The sequence below is a fragment of the Austrofundulus limnaeus genome, unplaced genomic scaffold, assembly GCF_001266775.1.
Source record: "Austrofundulus limnaeus strain Quisiro unplaced genomic scaffold, Austrofundulus_limnaeus-1.0 Scaffold144, whole genome shotgun sequence".
Lineage (NCBI taxonomy): Eukaryota > Metazoa > Chordata > Actinopteri > Cyprinodontiformes > Rivulidae > Austrofundulus > Austrofundulus limnaeus.
In genome coordinates, this window is record NW_013952546.1 from 316,424 (window position 1) to 319,447 (window position 3,024).

Genomic DNA, 3,024 nt, shown 5'->3' on the forward strand with positions numbered 1-3,024 from the left:
GTGTGTGTGTGTGTGTGTGTGTGTGTGTGTGTGTGTGTGTGTGTGTGTGTGTGTACATGTTGCAATCATGTTCCAGGATGTGTATATTTGTGTTTATCTGCAGCTTTAATGCACGCTCACATGTGTAAAACCGTCTGTGTTTATGTGTTGAACACATGTAGCGAATGTAGCCTTAGATAAGAGGTTCTCAAACTAGGGTTCCAGGACCCCCAGGGGTCCGTGACCAGCAGACTGGGGGGTCCTCAAAAAATATACTAAACTCTTTTGCTTTTTATGTTTTAAAAAATGCATAAATACACATGGGGACAATGCATCAGTAAAACAAACACACTTAACCAAACAAATAACTATTCCTGTGGATTTAAGGCAGGGGTTGTCAAACCTTTTGGGTCTGGGGACCCCTCATAAACCTCGTGCTGATTTAAAAATAATTTACTTCCATTTTAACCCTTAAATGCCATGAGGACATGTTTGGTTTACTTGTACATTGTTACACACGTGCATTTATGCATTTAGAAAAAAAACCAAAATCAACTTTATTGTCATTTTTTGAGGACCCTTAGGGGTCCTGGGACCCCAGTTTTAGAACCTCCACATTAAGGGGTTAAAATGGCAATAAACCATTTTTAAATCAGCAAGGGATTTATGAGAGGAGCTGAGAACATTTTCCTCACACCCAATAAGTTTGAGAAAACCTGACTTAGAAAACTTGTTTGAATAACTTGTTATTTTCTGTATTTCTTACCTTTAGTCAGTGTTGTTTTATGTAGGTGCAATTATGACGTTCTGGGCTTTAAATTTTAGCTTTAAATCATGGAAGTGAAGCATTTTGGACAGTTTGAAGACTTTCTTGCAGACTAAGATTTGGTTAAGGTTAAAGTTTGAAGAATAAAGCTGAAACAGCAGAAAAACGCTGAGTCAGCTCAGCATCTTTGGATCAGCTAAAACTGTAGCTGCAAATAAAATCTGCGACTCTCTGGGTTCCTCATTTGCCCGAAATGGTGCGCGTCTAAAATATGTGATTGCAGAATGTAAAAGTCTGAGCTCTCCCGCCTCAGTAATGACCAGGAATGGGTCAGTTTGAAGGATGTAAAACAATGATTGATGACCCGCTCCAGCCGTCTCACAGTCGTCCTCCTGTGTTTCTGAGCAACACAGGATAAATCTGACTCAGCGCTTCTCCTCCAGCTCAGGCCTGAACCGTTGCAACACTCCTCTGGCATCATGCAAAGTAAAGTCCGAAACATTAGCAGAGCTTCTGATGTTTGATCAACCAAAAACTGATTACCGGTTACTGACAGCTCTCAGGCCACAAACTCTGCTCAGATTGAGTTATCTCGAATTATTTCTCCTCCTCTGTCTCTGTGTTCCTCTCAAAAACATCACCTGACGTCGACTAAAACCCAAATAAATGTTTAAAAAGAGAGATTTTTCAAATGTATTTACTGTTAAATAAAATTTAAAGAAACAGAAACACATTTTGAGCTTGAACAGTAAAAGGACGATTCTGCTGATGTAAAGAGCACAATCAGGCTAAGTGTTTTAGAAAGGAAAACATAAAAGCAGCTCTACGAGAAAGAAAACGAGTCGTTTTGTCTTTTTTTCCTGGTCTCAGGACAACAAACCCCAGCTGACACCATAATCGAACCCTCACGTGACTAAAGTTGTGGTGAATGTCTTGAGAAGCTGCTGAACAGTTGATAATACGAACAAGTTTCAAACTTTACTTGCTGACTTCTCTAAAAGAGCTCAAACTGACTGATCTGCTGTTCTGGATGATTCATCTGAAGAATGAAAGCAAACTGGACCTTTCAGGAGTTTGGGGAGAAACGGGGGGGGGGGGGGGGTTCTGCAGAACTAAACTGCAAACTGTTTTCTTCAGTCAGAAAGAGTCAAGAAAGCAGATTTTAAAACATGTGTGAGAAACAGAGGAAACTCCTGACCCTCCCACAACGTTGTCGAGTTATCGCCGGCCGCTTCTCCACGTCTCGCCAGCTGGAACTAATCATCAGCAGCTCCTCGTTCACTTTCTCTGAAGCATGCATTCATTTTTCCTTTCCTTTCCCCCGGCTTCTCCTCTCTCTCTCTCTGTTCCTCTCCCATGCCCTCGTCTTCCTTCACTCTGACATCTCTTCCCTTTCCTGAAACCCTTCAACTTATTTCCCACCTCCTCCTCTCGTGGAAGAACTTGGATGAATGTAAACATCAGGAGGAAACATGGAAAAGCCAGCAGCATCATGCAGCTCAGCTTCTTCTTTCGTAAAAGAAAACACAATCTGGATTTGATCTGTGACCACCAGGCTGCACATTAACCAGACCCATTCGTGTGCAAACATCTGTGATCTCATGGCTCTTGTGCTGCACAGTAAACACCTCGGACCATGTGGTCCAAGTTCACGGTGGCTCCCATCCAGCTGTGAGCAGAACACATCTGCTGAAAACAAGAAGCGAACTTACCTGGTTCACAATCTGGTTGAGAAGTTCACTGCTTGGAGACAAATCCAGCAACCGGAGCAGAATTCCCTTCAGAAAACTGCATGCTACTTTAGAGGGAAGAGAAGCGTAAAGAGTGGCTGGAGGACTGGCTCCGATCTGGTCCGACAAGCTGAGGCTGCAGAGAGGAAACCCAATCCTCGGGCAGGCAGAGACACAAGCCTGTTGGCTCAGCAGCAGCAGCAGCAGCTCCAGCGGTTTGCTTCGTCCTCACCACCTAACGGAGCTCAGCCTGGTGCTATCTGTGCGTTTAGGTCATGCTCAAAGTATGTTCTGCAACGCTCAGGGAAACCACATCCTGTTACATATTTACCTCCCTCCCTCCCTCTTTAACCTTTCTATCTGTGTGGTGTTCTGTCTGTTTTCCTGTGTCTGTCTCTGGCTGTGATTGTCTGAAGCCACTGAGAGCTGCGACCCAGCCTCGGCTCAGAGCTGCCTCTCTCTGAGGCTGCGTCTCTCCGGCAGCCGCTCCGGTTCCACACGACTGCCTGAAGAATCCATCTGAGGAGAGGTGAGGAGAGGAGAGGAGAG

At 44.4% G+C, this 3,024-nt stretch overlaps 1 protein-coding gene across 1 annotated transcript in view; it reads right to left on the bottom strand.

Annotated features, from left to right (window-relative positions):
• Positions 1–3,024, bottom strand: part of rftn1b (raftlin, lipid raft linker 1b) — a gene marked incomplete at its 3' end in the record, with an annotated part of 147,975 nt that extends 144,951 nt beyond the window's left edge. Inside the window, 1 exon segment of the mRNA XM_014016384.1 lies at positions 2,458–3,024.